Here is a 23110-nt window from a genome sequence, read left to right on the forward strand (position 1 = left end):
AGGAAAAGTACCATGCAGGCTCTGATTCACTTAGAACTCAGGGATCTGTTTGCAAAGGCAGTGGAAGAGACACAGACGTTCATGTAAGTAACTCTGCCTCAGGTGTACAAGGGGAGCAGTAAAGGCCACCGCCAGGAGGCCATCAATCTGGCCAGAGCCTTGGTCAGTAGCTTTAGCAACGCATGTGTGTTGATCTGAGACTTACTTGCCTGGCAGCACTCTTCCCATGCCCAGTGTCTCACGTCCAGGTGGTAACTGTCAGTCCTGCCCTCTTGACATTCCTCAAGGCCAGCCTCATTCTACTCCCACACTCTCCACGGAGCCTCCCCATTTCTCTCCTGGATACCTGGAATAGCCTCCCACCTAAGTCCGTGGCTCCCTGCTGAGCCTCACTCTGCAAACTTTCTTATCCCTAGCTTCCAGGGACATCTTTCTAATACACAGTTCTGATTGTGTCTCTGCCCTGTCAATAAAATCTTGGGAAGCATTGCATGACAATAAGGAGTTGTCCTTATTGTCATGGCATGGATCACCCTTGATCCACGATCCTGGGCTTTGCCTCCCTTTGTGCCCTTCTTTCCACACACCACACTCTGTTCCATTGGCGTGCTGGACTCTCAGATTCTGTGCCTTTGCTGATAGCATGTGTTCTCTCTGCCTGTGACATATCTGACCTCACACCCACACTGCTTGTGGCCTGCTGGGTTAACACATTTGTGTTCTCCAAGCCTCAGATATTGTGGCTGCCCCCAGGCCACCTCTGTTGGTTTCTCCAGGGTCTTTACACACCCTCCCCTGTCAACGCAGGCTATCCTGTTGAAACCACCTTTGCAAAAATTATAGTAGTAACAAAATTATGGTAGTAAAAGATCTGATGAAACCCATCCTTATCTTGCCTTTCTCTTAATTATTCCTGGGCTTTTGGGTTAAGCTAACTTTGAGAGACATTTAGTTTATAGTTTAAATGATAATAGGCCTTCCCCCAAACTCAACTACCTTTGTAAAGTGAATGAAAGGGCATCACCTGGGGGAGAAGGGGAATCTGAATTTTGGTAAGGTGTAGACATAGATGATTGCCAGCCATTCCTGCAAATAACTCCACTATTGTAGAGCCTAAGATTGGCCAATTGAGCTATCTTTTCAGGTTTTTTGCATGTCTGACACACATGGCTCTACTTGGACCCACTGACCCTTGCTCATACGACCCCCATCCAGAAGCAACTGAGCTCAAGTGGACAGCTTTGACCCCCTGTAATTTCATCTCTGCCCCGATTCAGCAGCAAACACCCATTACCTGGCCACCCCCACCCTCTCCCACAGACTGTCTTTGAAAAACCCCTAACCTACGAGCCTTGGATGAGATTGATTTGAGTAGTAACTCTATCTCCCACGTGGTATGGCCAGACTTCCATCCATTAAACTCTTCCTTTACTGCAACGTCATGGTCTTTATTTGTGCAGTGGGCAAGAAGAACCCGTTGGGCAGTTATACTGTCATTGCCACAACAGAGTGACTCATCTCTGTACCATGTCACTTTTTACCTGACTGTCTCTCCCTCTGCACTATGAGCTCCTCAAGGGCCAAAACAGTGTCTTATTTGTCACTGTGTCCACAACTCCTCACATTGGGCCCAACCCTGAGTACATTTTCAGTAAATCTGTGCAAATTGAATGGAATTGAATTTACTTTATGCAAAATTGAGAGGCAGGGGAGATTTAAATGAATTATTTCTCTTCCAAACCACATGTCTGGATTATGCAAAAGGTAAAAGGATCTATTTTTGTGGCTGGTGACAATTCAGCCCCCAAAGGCAATGTGGGGTCACCACTGCTCAGCATTTCCAGGGCTCCCTTCCAGAGGAAAGCTTTGCAAGCAGGCACTTGGCACAGTCAGCCACCAACTCATTGTAGGGCTAAAAAGGTGTGCACACTATTTTGGAGTAGAACGCCACTTGGGACAATTTGTATGGCTACCTAAATCCAGTGCTGCTTTCTTTCAAAAAGATAGATTTTTGTTAGTCTTCCTTGACCTTCTGCTCTTCAAAATTAGTTCATTTGTACACAAATTATAAGGTTTAGGGATTGGAAAGAGGGAGAAGCAGACTGGTCTCCTCTTATCCCTCTGCTGTGTGGATGAGCAGATATTTGGAGAAGCTAGTGCATCCAAATTCTCTGAGCAGCAGACTTCAACCTCAGGGTACTGTCACTGGGCAAGGAAAAGGTCATATCTACAAATCAAATTCATCTCTGTAAATATGGCTTATCCAATATAGGTTGAAATTCTTATTTGCACAAAGACCTGCACAACATCCTTGGAGAAAGCAGGGAAAGAGATTTGAGATGGATGGTTGGGAACAAAGAAACAAAGTATTTCCAGAGTTAATGCCCTAGACAGGCAAGCAGAGAGAACCCAGAAGTCAGTGACAACCTTCAGCTTTGAATCCAACTATCACGATGGGGAACCACACAGGTGACATACTTGGCGACCCCCAGGAACATCCTTTTCTTAGTCCATTTATGCTGCTATATGAAAACCACCACAGACTGGGTACTTTAGAAATACAAGAAACTTATTTCTCATAGTTTGGGGGCTGGGAAGTCCAAGATCTCGGTGCCAGCAGAATCTGTGCCTGGTGAAGGATCTCTGCTTCCAAGATGGTGCTTTCTTGCTGCATCCTCACAGGGAAACCGTGTCCTCACATAGCAGAAGGGCAAAAAAGAAAAAGGGGGGACACTGCATGAAGCCCCTTGATAAGAGGACTAATCCCATTGCTCCACCCTCATGACCTAATCATGCCTAAGAGCCCCACCTCTTAAAAATACTGTCACATTGGGGATCAAGTTTCAACATATGAGTTTGAGGGTGACACATTCAGATCGTCTACTGCCCTGGAAGAACATGTTACAAGTTCCTTATTTTGTTTCCAGAGGATGGTAAAAATAAAACTGGTTGGTGTTATGGGCTGAATGTGTCCTCCTGAAATTCCTGTGTGGAAATCCTAACCCCTCATGTGCTGGTATTTGAAGGTGGGACCCATGGAAGGTAAATAAATCTAGGTTGGTTATCACAAGGGGGTTCTCCTGATGGAATTCATACCTTTATAAGAAGAAAACAGAGAAGGAGATCTCTGTGCGAACACACACAGGGGAAATGCCCTGTGAGCCCATAGTGACGGGGCTGCCTCTACAAGCCAGGAAGAGGGCCCTCATCAGAACCAAATCTGCCAGCACCTTGATCATGGACTTCCCAGCCTCCAGAATGTGAGAAATAAATGTCTGTTGTTTAAGCCACCCAATCTATGGTATTTTGTTACAGCAGCCCAAGCTGACTAAGACAGCTGGGCTAACGTTTGGTACAGAATAAACTGTAAACTTTAAAGCGTATCATGAGTTGGTGGAAGGAGCATGGAGAATATTTGTAAGCCGACCAGAGATGGATCCTTGTTTCACCAGCTTTGCAAGCCTGAGTGATTCACTCATTGTCTCTGCACTTCAGACTCCTCTCTACAAAGCCCACCCCCACTGGGATGTTGTGCTTATTCAATATGGTAGCATATGTGATGTGACGAATGAGCACCTGCTAGGGGTGAAGGCAGAGATGCAGCAGCAGGAGGAGGGAAGGGAAAGCACAGGGAGCTGCTGCTGCATAAGGCTGCAGGGAGAGAGGGGAAGGACCCAGGGGGCAGCAGCCCAAGCAGGGAAAACCCATAAGCTACGTAGGTCAAAAACAAACCACCCGAGACCAAACAGGAAGGTAAGGAGACCTGCAGAGATTAGAATACCTGTTACTGCCCTACCTGGGAGTTTGAGTCCAAAGCGCAAAGACAATTTCACAGGTGACTTCCTCTTTCCCCTCCTCCCCAGGCCGGATGAAGTAAGAGTGTGTGGATTTCCTTGCAGGAAGGAAGGTAAGCAGTATCCCCACTGACATCAGGCAGAAGGCGGGGTCAGTCCCACAGCAAGAGCTCAATGGCTGCTTGTTCTGCCTTCTAAAAAGCTGAATGCAAGATTTAGGCTTGGTGTTTTACGTAAGGGAAAAGGGAAAAGGACCTTGAAGACTATAGAAAGCAAATGGGTATTCCATACATACCCACTTCCTCTCTCCAGGAAGCTGAAGAAAGCTTAGCTCCTGAAGCACAGAAGAGCTAAACAAAGTACTCCAGCATCCTGTCGCTCTGACTTGTGTGATTCCAATTTGAATCACGCCACAAATGTAAAATGACTTCATTTTCCTGTGCCAGATCCCCTGGGGATCTCAGACTTTTTATGCCTCTCTGAAATGAAGTTCAGCCTAGCCCCAGTGAAGGAAAACACTTCTATAGGCAGGAGGCTGCTGGAGCCAAAACATGAGCAGAGTCTATTCATCCTCCTTTGACAAAGCTCATCCTCTTGGAACAAGGGAACTTCAGTCCCTAATATCTCAGGCTTGGCAGCACAGTGAGAACTGGTTTCATGTGGAGGTTTAGAAACTAGTGCTCAAATATAAAACTTAGTGCAGGGAGCCCAGAAAGATCATCTGACTCTTACCCAGAGCTCTGCTCCTAAGATAACTCTAACCCTAGCCACATCTTTTGACATCCTTTGTAAACAATGAGGTCAGAAGGGTGCTCTCCACACGCAAGTCTGTTAAGTCTCATAAACAGTAAGTGGCCTTGGCTTGGGGTTTACTGGCTACGGATCCCCACCCCACTTGAAGAGCAATAGTAACCTGTGTCTTTTTACCAATACAGATGTTCATTCATTAGTTACAGGTTTACTGACCACCTACCGTAAGATAACAGGCACCCAGGATATAGAGAAGAAAACAACGTGGCTCCTGACCTCCCATTCCAAGTTTGAGAGACCTCATGGTACAGGTTTAGATCCAAATCCTGCCTCTCCTGTATGCCGCTTCTCATCTACAAAATGATGTGCACCATTTATACCTTGCAGCGGCACATGGAAGAATACATAAGCCAGCAGCTGTGGAGGACCCACACAAATGGGTTCTTCCTCCTGGTCCCATCCTTGTTTGCTTAGATTTGTGGTGGGGGCAGGGAGTTCTATATTCCCTGCCTTCCACTTCATCATCCTTAAGGAATTAACTGAAGGCAGTGAGTGTGAGTTGCAGTGTGAGAGAATTAAGTGGTTTGCACCCCTCAATGCTAATTAAGCAAAGTCAGCATGCTAAGCAGGTTGATACAATGACTATTCTAAACCAGAAATGAAGAAGCTGTGCATGAGGAAGGTATATCATACAAAGAAAGAATTGGTCTGATCGGTTAACCAAGCAATTGTAATGCCCCACCCCAAGAATCTTCTGAATGTAAACAGACCCATGTTAATTTTGTACAAAAAAGACTTCCCGGAAAAGGATAGGAAAAAAAACAGTAGGCGAATTTGGAGATATCAGAAAGGCTGTACAGAAGATCATCTCAGAAAAGAAATGATCTTGTGTCCCTAGGCAGAGACAGAATTAGAGGAGGCTTTAGAGGTGGCCAGGAGGATTTATTTAATCACACTCATAATAAAAAGTCAAGGCCCTTCCATCTTTAAATTCTAGCACATCAATTCATACTCATCCTCTGGAGATTTTGGGGTTAGGAAACTGCATTTGCCTCTTATTATGAAGTTAGTTGAATGATATTTCTTTGATTTCCGTGCAAGAAATTAAAGTTAAAAAAAAAAGTGTTTGCAAATGACAGTGCCTCCTCATCTAGGTGTTCCCAGGCCCCATTGACTGCACTTCCCTCCAAGGGAGAGAAAACAGGGAGGATGCCCTGGTGGTTGCTATTCCGGACCAGTGCTGAGCATCTGCAGGCCTGTGTGGGAATGAGGAGGGAAAGGACCATAGGCAGAGGAACAGGAGCAGGCTTGAGAACCAGGGTCCTGGATCACAGCCCCAGCTCCACCATTTCCTCATTGAGGAACCCAACCCCAGGGCACAGAGTTGTGTTGGTTCCTGCTGTATGCCAGTTTTAGAATATTTATGTGACTAGGAACTTGTAGCTCTATTGTGTAGATTAAAAGAACACAGGATCAGTGAGATTAGGGAGAGTAAGTAACTTTCCCAAGGTTACCTGACACCAGACTTCATCTCCTACTACACACTCCTCCGGAGGGAGCATCTGTCAAGCCCTGGCTTTCCCAAATGAATGGTGAGAGGAGAGGACCAGGCTGTTTCTCCAACTCCTCCAGCTTTAAAAGAAGCTGAATATGAGGATTGTCAATAATTGACATGGATATTTCTCTAGAAAGGTACAAAAGAGGCCAGGCGTGGTGGCTCACGCTTATAATCCCAGTACTTTGGGAGGCCGACGGGGGTGGATCACCTGAGCTCAGGAGTTCGAGACCAGCCTGGGCAGCATGGAGAAACTCCATCACTACAAAAATACAAAAATTAGCCAGGTATGGTTGTGCATGCCTGTAGTCTCAGCTACTCAAGAGGCTGAGGTGGGAGGAGGGCTTGAGCCCAGGAGGTGGAGGTTGCAGTGAGCCAAGATTGCGCCACTGCACTCCAGCCTGGGTGACAGAGTGAGACCCTATCTCAAAAAAAAGAAAAAAAAGGTACAAAAGAAACATAAAATGCTGATTAAACATTATTAAAGGCAAAGAACTTGAGTGTCAAATACACTCAAAGAAAAAATTAGTGATTAAATTAGTGATTAGTTGACCGTTTTCATTTACCACAAACGTGAACAACATAGTGCTTATTCTTTATCTGAGTAGACTAAACTGGGGGGTAGAAAGGTAGAGGAAGCAGCAACTAAAGGGAAGTGAAGTTATAGAACCTGCTCTCAAGTCTATTTTCTGAAAATATTCCATTGCTCTGAAATAGAGGGAAACATTATACATATATTAGGTTCTAAGCTGCTATTGAATCTAAACAATGCTTATTGAGAGAAGGAAAACATCTAGAAGGATTGCCATTGCCTTTAGTTAATCTGACACTTGCACTTTACCAATAAAGTTCACATCAAAAATCTCATAGGATATCCATTATAACCTTTTCAGATACGAGAGGCAATTTTATCTTCAAAGATAAAAAAGGGATGCTCACTAAATTCAAGGGACTTTTCCAGGTTCAAATGGCTGCTAAATCCAATCCTGAGGTATTTTTTATTCTGCTGTAGTATCTGTCTCCCCATTGCCTAGTCTTGTGTATGACAAATAGTTGGCACTTAGCAAACAGTTTAACAAATGAATAAATTTCAAATTAGAAAATCTACCCTTACAAGGGTGCTAAAATCTTTCTTGTCTTTATACATAGGTGGAATGAACATGTCTTTGCCAGCTGCACTGAAATTGAAGGTTGAAGTTTCCTGGGAAAGATGCCTTTACCTGAACTCATATCATTAGAAATACTTAAGAAATCCTCTATTTTCAATGCCCATAGAAGAGAGAATATAGTTGCCAACAGGTATGTTCAATAATGTTGTGGTAAATAAATTAATAATCCTAATTCATAAAAACATTTAATGAACAATGACTATGTTTTAAGCCCGTGACAAAACACAAGGAACACTATGGCAAATGAAACACAGTTGCTGCCATCAGGTAATTCACAGTCTAGGGGTACAAAACAGGCAATTAAACAGGAAATTATAAAATGGCATGGGACAGGATGTTGCTAGACTGGTGATATGATCTCACAGAGTTGAATAAGAAATCAGACAAGGGATCCTAAAACAGCACAGAGAAGCAAAGGAGGTGCCAAGAGGTGGTTTTGGGGCCAATATCAGAATGATTTGTAGAGCTTTGAATTTTTTAAAGCTGAAAGTGACTTGGAGATCAATTTTGATTGAATCTAATCTCACTAAAGGGTCAATCAGACTCAGGGAGGGAAACTGACATGCATGAGATCACATGGGGGTTAATGTCAGTGGTAGAACGAAGAGATCCTAAGGCTAAGATCAATGTTAGTTCTCAGGCCACATGTGTGCATCACTAAGGAAGACTGTGAATAAATGATGTCTTTATTTTGCCTTAGGTGGACAGTCCCCCAGTCCTCACAAAGGCCAAGTGAAGTATGTATTGGCCCTGTTATATAGGATAAAGGAACCACACTCAACCATCTAGGGATGGACCCAGGATTTGAACCCAGACTTGCCTGTCTCTAAGCTGACTCTCTCAGAGGCATATGAACGAGACCATTCCTGTATGGAATGAAAGCTGGAGGCCACTGAAGAATCCCAGCTCCTCACTCCTTTTTACACATGGATGTCCCATTGTGGATGCACTAGTGTGCATTCAGAACCAGTCTTCTGGAATACTAAGGTCATCCACAACCACTCTCAGAACTGATCAGACACTTGGATGTGATTTGGTCCAGATCATAGGCCACAGGATTTGCAGGAGGTGGCAATTCACAAGTCATTCTATGCAAAATAATGGAAATGATTGCTGTGCTCTGGTCACCCAGAACCATTGACAGCCTTGGTCAACGATGATTTCATTACAGTCCTGTCTAAAGGAAGGGGATGTATGAGCTGACCTCTTCTGGCTTCTTCATTCATGGGCCCTTGGGATTGTCTTTATTGGGTTGAGGTGGTGGGAACTGAAATATACGTCTCATCTGGAGTGATTTGTTTTGTATATCTTTCAAGATTCTTGAAACAGATTGTTAGAACAGATTTTTTTATTTTCCTTTTTGTTATGTTTTAATACTATAGTATATGTAATGGCATAGAAAAAAACTGTTTGAAATCTGCTACATTCTTCCTTATTTTAAACTCCCTCTCATCTACACGTATCTACATATGGTGTTTGAGACATTGGCATAAGTAAGTACATAGCATAAAACCTCAAGAAAGGGGAAGATTTCCCTTTCCAGTGTGGCCCATTATCTTCACCAAGTCTCCCCTAATTCATAGGGAAATGGATGAATATGTTCTGATCCTTGGGCTTGTAATTTACAGCAAAAATCAGGTTCCCTTTCACAGCAGATTGGAAGGTTCAGTAAATCATGTTCTCCTGTTGCAGCCAATGTCTATACGTTGTAGTTTTATGTCATGGAAATCAGCAAGGATGTGGTATGTGGTTATTGAATAATATTTGGGCTTGTGACCTTGAGTCTCTCAGTCAATTAAACTGGAATAGTTTTAAAAAAATTTTTTTTCTGAACACCTATCAGGAAACAAAGTGCTATGCAAGAACCATGAGTAAATCTCTGTCCCCTAGAAGATCACTGATTGATAGTAAAGATGAGTTCAGAAAGGTGGAATATTAAACATACATAGATGCCAGAAACCAAAAGCTATGAACCACAAGGTCCTTCTTTACATTACAGTGGCTGGATTAGCCACCCAAAATGGGAGGATAGAGTAAAGGCAGATTATGCCTTAAATTTCCCAGTGGTGATCAGCCCTTATTCTGAAAGGATTTTAGTAAAATTATAGATGAAGGAAAAGGAGCCAAGGCCACCTGCTGATGTCTGATGTCCCAGCTCTCTTACCTCCACAAGGATTGAAGCCATGATGTCTAGCCCTTCAGCTTATGTTCAATTCAACCACACTGTTTTTCACTATTCGCCATCCTAATTGCAACAGCCTCTGTTCAGAAAGTTAAGAAGGAAAGCAATGACCATACGACCATATGAGACCAATGCAAAAATTATGTCAAAAAGATAAAATAAAAACTAGGACAAAACAAGAGACTATGAGCACTCTTTGAAGAAAGAATGTTTTCTAGAGAAGGTGAGCAAATTTTAGATGACTACTGCTTTTTTATTTTCAAGGCAATTAAATAAAATGTAAATATTAAGAATATAAGATCAGAGAGAAAATGACAAAATGAATGATAAATGGTGTTAGCAGTGATGATGAAAATAATGAAGAGAATGAATGCATAATACTAGTGTAGATTTTTTTGAAGGCTGTAGAATCATCAATAAACAGAACTGATATGACACTATGGAAATTTAAGGCGGTGACATAGAGGATGGAATGAGAAAAATTCCAAAGAATGAGGAGAGAAAGGATAAAGAATTTTTAAAAGAGCACATCTGAGTAACAGACAATGCAGCCATCACTTTTGAATAATTAGTAATATAAATTTAGTGAATAGAATATACTAAACAGAAAACATTCAAATATGTAAGTGAAAAAATATCTGGAACTAAAAATCTTGATCTGCAATCCTAAGGGCTCAGTGTGTTCTAGGAGGAATTCACAAAAATGACTAACATTATGCCATATTTTAACAAAAATTGCTGAACCTTGTGAAGAAGAAAGATACCAACATGTGTCTAGAAAAAATAGTTCACCTACAAAACTGAAAAAATAATGAATGGACTCAGAATTTACTATAACAGCATTAGGTAATAGAAAATAATAAAACAGTGGCTGGGGGACTTTGGAATAAAATTATTTGTGACCCTAGAATTCTATATTCAGTCATATTCTCAGGTATATAAGGATAAAAGAAAAATTTTAACACTTCATTCTTTTTGAAAAATCTATTTTAAGTTGTATCTCACCTAATGGTGTAATCTTATTTTTCAAGAAAAGAAACATGGTGATTCACATGTAAATAACACATCCAGTGAAAGAAGTGGCTGTGAACATTGAATCCATTAAGGCTGAATTATGTCTAACATTTCTGAGGCTCTTGATTCATACTTTCTAAAGACAGATTTATTAACTCATTAAAGAAATAATAATAAACCCACTGTGCAATAACATATTTTTATAAAGAATAACTATATTTTTCATTTTTATTTTATTTTATTTTATTTTAGAGACGGAGTCTCGCTTGTCGCCCAGGCTGGAGTGCAGAGGCGAGATCTCGGCTCACTGCAAGCTCCACCTCCTGGGTTCCCGCCATTCTCCCGCCTCAGCCTCCCAAGTAGCTGGGACTACAGGCGTCCGCCACCACACCCGGCTAATTTTTTGTATTTTTAGTAGAGACGGGGTTTCACCATGTTAGCCAGGATGGTCTCCATCTCTTGACCTCGTGATCCACCTGCCTCGGCCTCCCAAAGTGCTGGGATTACAGGCGTGAGCCACTGCGCCTGGCAAGAATAGCTATATTTTTCAATACCAAAAACCTCATTGAGGAAAGTAGCATTTTACATTTTTGCGAGTCTCTTAAATTCCTTGTTTAATACAAGACAATTATTTTTGTATCTGCTTCTTCATAAAATAAGATGCATTATTACTCTATTTGGATTACATAAAGAAGAAAAATTAGCCACATACATATGTATTTGGAAAGGGAAGAGTATTTTAGTAGCTTTTTCAAATAATTGGGGTCATTCTTTTTTGATACTGCACCGAAACAAGTAGCAGTTTCTTAAAGGCAAATTGAACTATGGAATCTGAAACTGTACCAACGAATATTTTGTATTCTGTTACATTAACATCCATTGGTCTGTCTTGCCTTTTCCTGATGCATGATTTTCTTTTTTTTTAATTAATTTTATGTTAGATACATGGGGTGTATATGCAGGCTTGTTACATGGAACAATTGCATGATATTGAGGTTTGGAGTACAGATCCTGTCACCCAGGTAGTGAGCATAGTACCTAATAGGTAGTTTTTCAAACCATGCCCCACCTCTCCTGTCCCCCTCCAGTAGTCCACAGTGTCTGTGGTTCCCATGTTAATGTCCATGTGTGTTCAATGTTTCGCTCTCACTTAGAAGTGAGAACATGCAGTATTTGGTTTTCTGTTTCTGTGTTAATTTGTTTAGGATTATGACTTCCAGCTACACCAATGTTGCTGCAAAGGGCATGATTTCATTCTTTTTTATAGCTGTGTCATATTATGTACCACATTTTCTTTATCCAATCTACCATTGATGGGTACCTGGGTGGATTCCATGTGTTTGCTATTGTGAATTGTGCTGCGATGAACATACGTGTGTGTTTCTTTTTGGTAAAATGATTGATTTTCCTTTTGGGTATATACCTAGTAATGGGATTGCTGGGTCAAATGGTAGTTCTGTTTGAAGTACTTGGAGAAATATCCAAACTGCTTTCCACATTGGCTGGACTAAGTTATATTCCCACCAACAATGTATTAGTGTTCCCTTTTCTCTGCAGCCTTGCCAGCATCTGTTGCTTTTTGACTTTCTAATATTAACTATTCTGACTGGTGTGAGATGGTATCTCACTGTGGTTTTGAAAACAGACATTTTTCAAAAGAAGACATGCAAACAGCCAACAATCATATGAAAAAATTCTCAGCATCATTGACCCATAAACTATTTTTATTTCAGTTCTACCAATGTCTACTCCTAATAGCAATGTACGAACCCTGCTCAGCTTTAAGGATTTAATTTTTTGCTAATATGCCAGAATGATAAAACCTGTTTACTTTTTGTTATGCACGAATATAAAAGGAAAGCTCCCACATGAATTTATTAGACACCTTTCAGCTTTCTAAATGGTCATCTTATTTGTCCCCTGCATCTGTGTAAGACTAGTCCACACCAGCAGGGCTTGATAGGGGAGAATGAAAGAAGAAAGAAATGGCTCACCTATTTTCAGGTTTCTCACTCCAGACATGGGGGGACATCTTCACTACCTGATACTGGTGGGTATATCCATTTGTTCACTGTAATGCCCCTCTCCCAGCAGGAAAGCTGGGATGGGCCAGCCCACCACTGGCTGTGGTCATATTCCTTACCCCAACTGTATTGTGGGTCATGGATGATGATTCCTAAATCAAATACAACATGCAAGTATAGGAGTTTAATCCCCCAACACCCGAGCAGCTTGTCTCCAACCCACATCCAATTTAAAGGGTTCCCAGGAATGCTGGGTAAAGGTGGGAAAGAAACAGCTGCTCTGAGTTGACAATCAAGTGGTCACTTTTAATTGGGGTAGTTGTTTGCTCTCAGCAGAGTCTATAACTGTCATTGAGAATACTCTACACAGGACCATGTTTTCAAAGATGTAAAGATAAAGGAAAAATATCAGAAACATACTATATGAACACTGCAGAAATATTTGAAGGGGCAGGTGGGTGGTCACGTCCCCGGATCACTCACTCTAGTATTTGAAATGCCTGTGTATTCCCAGGAGGACTGAATCAGGTAGCTCAGGAGAGGACATCTAGCACATCTGGCATTCTGTGAAAATCAATTTTAGTTCCAAGCAGCTGTTTTGATTTTGTGACACAGCCCATGAAGGAGACGTTGCATCTGGCACTGACCACAAATTATTGCCTCAGTGTTAGAGTCAAAGCCATGCCAATACTAAAAGATAAAAAGCATCCTTAAATTGTTTTCATTTCCTTATGTAATGACATAATTACCTGAAGACAGCAGCACAGGCTCCCAGTTCTCTATACCAGCTGAATTCTTTCTATTCAACAATCTCTAGCTTCTTTGAAAGTCTAATTAGCTAAACTGGAAAGATTTCAAGAGTCCAGCTTAAAAGGACTAAGAGGTCCCTTCTTGTAGCTGAGGAAATTGGAGCCCAAAGAGGAAAGAAACTTGGCCATTGCTGTCACCTCTGTAAACCAAAAATTATCTGAGACAGATCTCAATCAATTTAGAAGTTTATTTTCCCAAGCTTATGGATCCTAACCTGTGACACAGCCTTGGGAGGTCCTGGACATGTGCCCAAGGCAGTTGAGTTATAGGTTGGTTTTATGTTTTAGAGAGACATAGGACATCAATCAATGCATATAAGGCATACATTTGTTTGGTTCAGAAATGCAGGACAACTTGAAGTGTGGGAAGGGGGAGGCCTACAGGTCACAGGTGGATTCAAAGCTTTTCTGATTGGCAATTGGTTGAGTTAGTTATTATCAAAAAACCTGGGATCAATAGAAAGGAGTGTTTGGGTTAAGATAAGGGGTTGTGGAGAACAAGGTTCTTATTATGTAAATGAAGCCTCATAGGTGGCCAGAGGCAAAAGATGGCAAATATTTCCTATTCAGACCCTTAAAAGGTGCTAGACTCTCAGCCCATCTCTTCAGCATCAGAAAAAGACCTGGAAAGGGAAGAGGGCTCTCTACAGAAGGTAAGTATTCCCCACAAGAGACAGTTTTATGGGACCATTTCAAAATATGTCAAACGAGTATATTTTGGGGTAAAATACTTTGGTTTCTTTCAGAGCTCTGCCATCTGGGATGTGATGCTATACTAAGGTCAGGTTGGAATTTGGTATCTTATTGCTACAAAGAGTCTGTCTGTCAGTCTTGGGATCTGTATTTTAATATTAATCCTGGCCAGTTGTGCCTGAATTCCAAAGAGAGGTGAGTATAATGAAGCAGGTCCAATCCTCCCCTTCTCATTATGGTCTGAACTAATGTTTCAGGTTTAGTTGGGTCCCATTGGCCAAGAGGAAGGTTCATTCAGTCAGTTGGAGGGCTTGGAATTTTATTTTTGGTTTACAATTCTAATCCCTGGTAGATCAGGCCTTCTGTTGGTGAGTAATTTTTTGATGTGGCAACAGTGCAATCAGTAAACTTTGTTCTCAATATTTTTAAGACAAGTAACTTCTCAAGGGCAAATGCAAGCACAGTGCCTGTTTGTATTTGTGTCCTCAGTCCCTGGTGCAGGGCTGGGCACAAAGTAGGCACTTTGCTGCACTGATGGAACTGCACATGACTGCGGGAATCCTGGCGTGACCTTGTGGGTGACCGTGGTCGTGGCTGTGGTATCCTCTCCTCTGTGGGGTGCATGCCCCTGCCCTGCATGCTTCTCTCCTCTCCCAACAAACCACAAAGCAAGAAGGCAGGAGGGGGTGACACTGTGGCAGTACAGACACATGAAAGACCCTGGGATTGTTTGCTTTTGTCTAGTAAAACTTGACAACAGCTTCAATTTATTTATCTTGAAAACCCTCAAAGATAATACCAACAGTTCACAGGAGGGGAATTAGTCATAGGCACACATGCTTTCCCGATATTGCCCCAAGAAAAATACCCCCCTTCAAAGTTCTCTGGTTTCAGCATCACCTAATTTATGGAACATTAGGTCAAGACCTTGAAGTTCTGATTTCATCAGAGATTCTGCCACAAGAAACTGCTGGGCTGGTCATGCCTCACCAGTCCTTGGAGAACCCTTGAAAATTTCTCTGCATTTTCATCTTATACATATGAGCATTTCAAATATGCCTGCTGCCCTGTCCCCACTAGGATGGCATCTGCTATTATAAGGAAAGAAATGTTTGAACAAGAGAATTTATATTGGGTTGTTTTTCATAACTCTGGTCAGTATGCAGTAAATGGGAGTTCTTGAATGCATATATATTCAATTCATAATTAGAACCTAAGATACAAAACTTTTCTCTCCTTTGATAAAAGTTGACTGAGCGTCTATTAGGTGCAGTCTCTGGGAATATAAATAAATAAATAAATAAATAAATAAATAAATAAATAAATAAATACAGCCCCTGGCCTCAGGGAGCAGAAATGACAGACAGTAGGAGCTATGACAGAGGTAATCCAGCACGTCTATTAGGTGAGCATCTATTAGGTGCAGGCCTTGGGAATATAAATAAATAAGTACAGCCCCTGGCCTCAGGGAGCAGAAATGACTGAGACAGTAGGAGCTACGGCAGAGGTAACCAGCATGTCTCAGTGCTTTGAGAAGGGATATGTGTCCAAAGGCCTTTCAAAAGACATGGGGTCTTAATTGTGTCTGAATGGGTGAAAGGAGTTGGCTAAGAGGATGGAGAAGGGAGAACACCTTGGTTCTATTATCCATGGGATAATTAACAATCTTATAGTCAAAAAGTTTTAGAATCGGGGTCCCAGCATTTCATCCACTAGGATGCCATGTCTGTGACAGGGCATGAATAAAACACAGACATGCTGTCCCAAGCCTCACACATATGGAAAAGAGGGCAGCAGCCATGCCACCTGACCTTGGCAGTCCCCCGTGAAAAGCTCACAGGTCCAGACACAGCCCACACCCACCGGAACTTAGTGCACTCCTCCAACTCTCAGGCCTGTGATGTGCTGTGTGGGTTGTTTATGTGCACAGCTTCCCTTGGAGTTGTGCAGAGAACTTCCTGCCAGACTATATAAGACAGCCCTGCTGTCACTGGTTAATTTAACCATTTTGTTAAACAGATCCATCGCTTTTGGCTTGGTTGTCAGAGTTTGCATTCTGGTGGCATCATTCATCTCACAAATCTCCATCAGGTATCAATACATGATAGCTACTCATTGGGGCGGTGGTGTCTTGATGACTGTAATCACACCTGTGCCCTTGGAAGCTTACCCTCGAGTATTCAGTCTACTCTAGACCTATGCATCTCCATAGACGTGGAAGCCTGGGAAGCGTGGTCAGTGCAGGCCTTCATGCTCGGCTCACATATAACCATATCCAGTTCCTTAGGCAGAAAGTCTTACCCTCTTCAATACACGACAGGCCCAGGAAGTGTGCATGCACAGGCACATGCTATCCCTTCTTCATTTATCTATTTTGGGTGTTTTAGTTTATTTAACATCTATGTCATAGCTTGGATAAGTCAAAGGTTGGATGATCCGAGTTTTCACTCTTGTGTCCTTCATTCATACCCTGCTGTTAGAATTCCTATTCCACTTGGAATAAAAAACAAAGTCCTTTCTAAGTCCATGGGGACCTCTATGACCTGGTCATACCTCTGTGGCCTGTCTCCTCCCACCCTTTTATTGGGCACTCTGCTCAGCCACTCACACCCCTAGATGTCCATCCACTGTGAGGCCAGGCATCTTACATCCAGGCACCTAGCACATAGTAGGGATCCAAATATATGCTCTAGGGGAGGAAATGAATTAAGGGATTGTAGCTGTGAAGAGATTGCCTGTGATGTTGGGCATTACTCAAGCTCTCCCACTCCCCATGGGAGGCTGGGAGCATCAATTCTGTTAGTGAAGTACCTCCTATATTCTCAGCCATGGCTTCATCTTCTATCTTTCACCCCAGAACGAATGCCCACTGTTTGGCATTGCTGGCCTACTCTCTCAATCCCCTCTTTTTGGAAAACCTCTACATGTTCTTCCATCCAGATGTGGGTGATAATTCTGCCATTCAACTACGGCAACCTAGCCCTGCCTGACCTCAGCAAGGCCGGCATCTGAGCTGTCTGCCTCCTAATACTGTAAAATAGGCCGAGTCACCCTCATATGACAATTGAGGAGCTAAAGTTCACAGCGAGTCAGGGACTTGCAGAAGTCCTACAGCTGGATTTAAACCCAAGCCTTTGTAACTCCAAAGCCGGCACTTGGCCCATTAAACCACCTTCATTCATGCATAAGTAAAGTTGGAAAGTTTCATTATTTCCCATCCAGAGGAAACTTTAAAACCTTCCTCCATCCCCAGCTCCACAACTCCACTGGCATCTCCACAGTGGCAAAGCTTTTGTGTGTGTGAATATAAACAAGCGGTAATGAATGGGAAACATACTGAACTACTGACCTTTCAAAGTTCTGGAATTCTATGAATTAAATCTTCTTTGTTTAAAAATTTGAACCTATTGTTTCCCCCTTGATCCCTGAGCAATATAGCTTCTCCAGAAGCAAGAGCAGGCCATCTGATTATAACAAATGTTAGAATATCTTTTCTGAGGTATAATTTTATCCAATAGGACATAGGGAGCCATTGAAGGTTTTTCAGTGGGACAGGCACGTGACCATCTCTATATTTAGGAAACAGCAATGTAGAAGATGGGTCTGCAAGTTGGCACTGGTGCCAAGGAGACCACTGAGGCAAAACAAGAAACGAAGGAGAATTAAACAAATGCTGAAGAGGTATGGAGAGAGAGGAAGGAACATTGAGGAGGAATATTATTCCTCACCAGAATGCATGCTCCAAGAAAGCAGAAACATATTACACTTACTCACTGCTCTGTTTTTAGCACCCAGAACAATGTTTGGCAAATAGTCAATGCTCAAAGAATGTTTTAAATTTTGTAAACATTGTCATGGAGGACTGAAAGAATGTTGAGTGTTTTAGTAAGAAAGAGACGGCAGTCAGCACACCTAAGAATCATTTCAGGATCATGCCTGGGGACTGAGGGAAAAATTGGGGAGGAAAACCGAAAGGAAGGCATACACATGAAATTAACATCAAGTACTCTTCTGCAACTGCTCAAGGCATCCATTGTGACACCCTGGCAATCAGCGCTCCAGGAAGAGGCAGGCACAAACCTGCCTGGGAATTGTATAAGAACCTTCCAGCCATCCAGGTAGGTAATATCACAGCAGCCTCTGATCATTCCCACTTCTTTACTGTTGATAACCAGTTGCAAACATCTATTGATTAAACATCTGCATTATCTCTTGCATCTCCTTGCCATAGTTTGGATGTTTGACCCCCTACAATTCTCAGGTTGAAACTTGATCCCCAGTGTTAGAGGAGGCCTAATAGGAGGTGTTTGGATCATGGGAGTGGATCCCTCTTTAATAGATTAATGCCCTTCCTGGTAAGAGTCATGAGTAAGTGCTTGCTCTATTCATTCCTACAAGAGCTGGTTGGAAAAAAAAAAAAAAAAAAGTAGAACCTCCCCTGTCTCTTTCTCTCTTGCTCTCTCTCTCTCTCTCTCTGTCTCACTTCTTCTCTTGCTTTGTGATGTCTGTACATACTAGTTCCCCTTCTTCCACCATGAGTGGAAACAGCCTGTGGCCCTCATCAGATGCAGATGCTGGTGCCATGCTTCTTGTAGTCTGCAGAACTGTGAGCCAAATAAACCTCTTTTTGTTATAAACTACCCAGCATCAGATATTCCTTTACAAGAACACAAAACAGACTAAGACATCCCTCCTCCCCATCTCCATTATCACTACCCTAGCTCACTCTTCATCACCCTCAGGGCTTTCAGCTGAACCATGGGCACTGTATCACTGAGCAATATAGCTTCTTCAGGAGCAAGAGCAGAATATCTGATTATAGCAGATGTTAGGATGTTTGTTTCTGAGATATGATTTTATCCAATAGGAAACAGGGAGCCATTGAATGTTTTCGAGTGGGACAGACACAGGATCATGTCTGTGCTTAAAAAATCAGCAATGTGGAAGATGGGTCTGCAAGTTGGCATTGCTGCCATGGGGACCACTGGGGCAAAAAAAAAGGAAATGAGCACTATAGTTCATTTGTCAGGGATGCCATCTCCCCGACACCATGTGCTCTAGACACTGCTCATCCTCAAAGTCACTAACAGATTATTCTTTACTTAAGTATGGTTATGATTACGGTGACCTCCTACTCAAAACTACTCTAGCCTTCCTTTTGCCTAGCAAATCTCCATTTCTTGACTTACCACCAAGACTCTTCCATATGTGTCCTCAATCGTGCCAGTCAGCCTCATTTCCCACCACCGATTTTCATACCCCATTTCCATCAAACCATTCTCACTCTAGTTTCTGTACATTTTCTCCCTGTTTCCTTAACTAGGAATACCATTCATCATATACTGCAGTTGCCATTTTTTTCTGCAAAGCATTCCCTCAGCCTTCTCTTTGACTCTTCAAGAGAACTTATTTGAAACCCTTTTATGATAACAATCACTTTCTGCCTGAGATTATGCTCATCTATGCACATATCTTATTTTTCCTAACAGACCCTGAGTCCTCAAAAACTAGGATTTGTATTATTTTTAACCCTCCAGAGGCCTAGTCCTTTATTTGACCTAATTTGTAATTCAGTAAAAGGAAATGAATAAATTAAGGACAATCTGGTTTTAATTATTATATAAAAATAGGTCCAACAAAAACATCACTCTAGAGTCCATAGAAGTGGATGATCAGGACTTAAAAGCAGATCGCACACTGTTCTAGCTGGGAAAATATGCTGGAATAGTGAAACTACTATTTAAATGGAAAGTGTCTAATGGTTTTTGCCATGGAAGTTTGCATATTTATGTTAACTGCAAAGATAAAGAGAATACGAGCACATATGTGGTGGTGAATTGCTAGATTAACAAATACAGAGACCATCCTTCAAGAAAACCATGAGGCTGGTGGGGGCTGATGAGACTCTTGACACTTTGTGAAAAACTTCCAAATAATGCAGTGTAGGCTGTAAGCACTGACATACAACTGATGTCTGATTCAGAAAGAACAACTAATAATAAGATCTAAGAGTTAATGATTACTCTCTATGTGCTCAGAAACTTCTATGATTTATGCATGTCTAATTAGTACCTAATTTTCACCTTAAAATAATCCTATGAGTTGGATAAAATCTGAAACATAGAGAATCTCACTAACTTTCCCAAGATTGGTGGTCTTTCTATTTAATGTACCAATACTCTAAGTTGAATCCTTTCTTCATATTAGATTGAGAGAAATTTCCTTTTTCCCTTTGGAACTTAAGAAAGAGAATTATCACTGTCTAGTCCAGTGGTCCTCAAGTTGTAATTAATGGCCCCATAGAAAGGAGAAAAGGATTCTGAAACTCAAAGACACTGTATTATTGGACAGACCTAAGCACTGACGTAAACATCTCTATTTGTATTTTCTTTATTTTCCTTATAATTTGAACTTCTGACTGAGAGTTTATTGAAAGAAAATATCCTCCCACCTTAAAAAACTATTTCATTAGTTTCATCAAAACTATTTCATTATCTATTAGTAGATGCCTTACCTTTGTAAAGCTCCATTTGAAAAGCTATGTGCTGATAAACTGCTTATAATAGAGCCAAGAACAGAAAACATGCTCTGTAAAGGTTAACTATAGATACAATTATCATCATCGTCTTCATTATTTCATTTGCTATGTCTCTCACAATTCTTATTTGCATCCCCTGTGAACTTAATATGACCATCTTCCTGTAACAAATGTGAAAGCATAGCATTAAGGTGTTAATGATTTATTTATAAGGTCACAAAGCCAAGAAGTAAAGGGATTAAACTTTCCATTGCTCTTAGGGTCAACATCAAGTTCTCAACAAGATGCACATGACCTCGTGCTGTCTGACTGTTCTCCATACCTTCAGCCTCAACTCACCCCACTCTCTAGTATTCACTCCCCAACACCGTCTGCACTCTGGTAATGGTGGGGAAAGTGCCTGCATGGCCATCTTTGAAGTTCCTCAGGTGTGCTCCTCTCCTGCCACCATAGCACTAACCACACACTTGTCCCTCCTCCTGTAACTGTTCCACAATCCACTCCTTTTCTTCTTGACCCAAGTCAAGTTGAATGACATCATACTTGACTCCAGTCCAAGCCAGGTCCCCTTCCTACACAGTCTCATAAAACTGGATACTTCTCCTTCCTAGTGCTTGTCTCAGTGTGTAATTACATGCTTATTATGTATGACTATTTGACTGATGTCTGAATTTTCCAATAGTTGATTATCTTCATGAAGACAGTGCTCATTATATCTCCAGATTCTTGGTACACATAGGCAATAGAAATAATTGCTGAGCAAATATGTAAAGCCCATTGTTTTTCTCACATGGTTCTTTCTTCCCCACAACATTCCTACAATCTAAGGAAGGTTTCAGTTTCTACTTAAAGAGAAAAACTGGAGTTGGCCACTTAGCTTATTAGTATTTTCTCGAAGCTACCATTAGAAAAGGGTTCATCTTGTAAAATTCTTTGAGCTAGGAAGAGGGATGATCTAGGATGTTATCAGCAAACACGAGACCTGAGACTAAAACTGAGCTGTAGACACCTGAATAAGCCCTGCCTCACCTCTTCTGTCTGCATGCTAATGTTCACAGATCTGCTGAGGCATTTCTATGCTTCTCTGCCTGCCTTGATGAGGCTTTCGCTGGGAAAAAAGCCAGCCTCTGGGGCCTTCGGAGCTCCATGTGGTGAACACCAGTTGTCACCATGGGTGACACTAGCCTCAGTTTCTTCTAATCTCTCTGGAGCCCACATTGACCTCATGGGCTTGAAGGCATCGGCCTCAATGATGGTTTCTCACTGTGGGATGATGGTGAGCGGGCACCACAGGAACCTACACCTGCCTCATTTGTCTCTGATGGAACTTGCTGCCTTTGTCCCACACCCTGCAGGGCAGCTGAAGCTAGGTGGCCTGTTTCCTACAACAGCACGAGAGGACAGTCCCTGTGCTTGTAGCTTCTGGGGACTCCTCACCCTTGATCACTCCCAGCTCACAATCTCTTAGTGGTCCCCTCCATTCCTCTGCCTGCTTTTGCTCACATTTAGACACAATTTTTCTAGAGGAGAATGAGTTCCATCAATCCTAACTACAGACTCAGAATTAGGAGCTTTACAGTTCAGCTCCTCCAGGTGCTTTAACATTTTCTTGGTAGAAAACGATGCCTTTGGCTTGTTTTAAAACCACATTTGCTTCCTTTGCTCAGGTCTCCTTAAGCACCAGGAAATGAAGACAGAAGGGCAGATATAGATACTTATTTTTGAGATTTAGTTCCAGGATTATTATTTCATCTGGGGCTTTCCACAAACTTGCAAGGCAGGCATTTTAATCTCCATTTTATAGATGAAGGAGCAGAAGAATTTCAAGCTATTACAAGTGACGTTTACAAAGGATGTCAGAGACGTAAAGGTTGAAAGACAACAACCTGGCCCACAAATTCTCTCAAATCAACAGAAGCAACAACAGTAATAATACAAAGACTTTTTAAAGCCTACCTTTGATATTTGGAAAAATAATCCTTTTTCAAGAACAATATTACAGATTTACCTTCTATATGATGGTTGGTAGCACACATACATATTTTCCCATTTTAACCTTACTCCAACTCTCTGAGACAGAGTTAGAATGTGTAATTTTTTACTACATGTAGCTAAGGAAACTGAGGCTTAGAGGAGTTATAGGCAAATACAAGGTCACAAATGTGGCAGTAGAGCTTGATCTTAAACCAGTTCTGCATGGCTTTGTCACAGAAGCTCAACAGGGTAGAGGAGGGAGGAGACAGTGCACCATATGCTTGTCTTGGAGAGGTGGAGTGGGCAACGATCCTTCGAACCAGCTTTTTGTGGAGCCACATATAGCCTGGGAGGTAGTTTTGTTCTAGCTTGACCCTAATGTCAAGCCAGATTCTGGGGGGGTAATTCTTATAACTACTTACAAGTCAGCCTGCCTTTTGTTTTTGGTCTAGAGAAATTGGTATAGCATGGGGAGGATGGAGAGAGAGAGAAGGCATGGTAGTTTCCACTTTTGTCCTAGACTTCTGATGTTAAACATGAACCTGGATGTTGGAATAAAAAGACTGGTGCCCAGCTCTAGCACTCCAACTAATTACCTGTGTCACCTT

General features: G+C 41.9%; 1 long non-coding RNA gene across 1 annotated transcript in view; it reads right to left on the reverse strand.

Moving 5' to 3' along the window:
* Window positions 1-23110, reverse strand: part of LOC130541243 (uncharacterized) — a 573869-nt gene that overhangs the window by 261392 nt on the left and 289367 nt on the right. The window contains exon 4 of the long non-coding RNA XR_008955288.1: window positions 9433-9529. This is a non-coding gene — a long non-coding RNA (uncharacterized LOC130541243). The remainder of the gene's footprint in view (window positions 1-9432; window positions 9530-23110) is intronic.

Source organism: Pan paniscus, chromosome 12, assembly GCF_029289425.2.
Source record: "Pan paniscus chromosome 12, NHGRI_mPanPan1-v2.0_pri, whole genome shotgun sequence".
Classification (NCBI taxonomy): domain Eukaryota; kingdom Metazoa; phylum Chordata; class Mammalia; order Primates; family Hominidae; genus Pan; species Pan paniscus.